Source organism: Etheostoma spectabile, chromosome 9 (genome assembly GCF_008692095.1).
Source record: "Etheostoma spectabile isolate EspeVRDwgs_2016 chromosome 9, UIUC_Espe_1.0, whole genome shotgun sequence".
In the NCBI taxonomy this organism is placed as follows: domain Eukaryota; kingdom Metazoa; phylum Chordata; class Actinopteri; order Perciformes; family Percidae; genus Etheostoma; species Etheostoma spectabile.
In genome coordinates, this window is record NC_045741.1 from 4149369 (window position 1) to 4149924 (window position 556).

The following is a 556-nucleotide window of genomic DNA, read 5'->3' on the forward strand; positions in this document are numbered from 1 at the left end:
ACCGTTACATCCAAGATTTATCCATTTTATGTCCATAATTCATCGCATTTGTGCTCATTTCCGCCGCTAGCTCCCGCTGCTCCGTGTCTGCTCTGTGTTTACTGAAGAAAAGGACGCTACATGCCCATATATGGGAGACAACGTCCCCCAAAGAGTATGGAGTCCTAAAGAGGTCAAACTTCCCAGTCACACTATGGTCACACTTGTCTCATATGCGATCAAAGATGCTATAGATATCTACCGTTTTATAGAGGAAATGGCCCCACTGGTTTGAGATTTGGCATATATTTGGGCCTTTTTTGAAGAAATGTAAATAGTATGTGCTTTATATGAGTTATAATGTTTATTATGTTTATTTTTGCGCATAGGAAAACTGTTTTAGACACACAAATGCTTGTGTAACGTTGCTGTGGGTGTAATATCAATAAATATGACATTATTATGTTGATTATTGGCATAAGTAAATGTCATGAGGGCAAAAGCGTCTTGACTTTCTTTGAAATGTGTGTATTTTGTCATCTGTATAAGTTATGATGATTATTTCTTCACAGTGTGA

At 37.4% G+C, this 556-nt stretch overlaps 1 protein-coding gene across 4 annotated transcripts in view; it reads left to right on the forward strand.

The window, feature by feature from the left end:
• Positions 1-556, forward strand: part of LOC116695539 (tumor necrosis factor alpha-induced protein 2) — a 32289-nt gene that overhangs the window by 28843 nt on the left and 2890 nt on the right. The gene's annotated exons all lie outside the window — the stretch shown is intronic.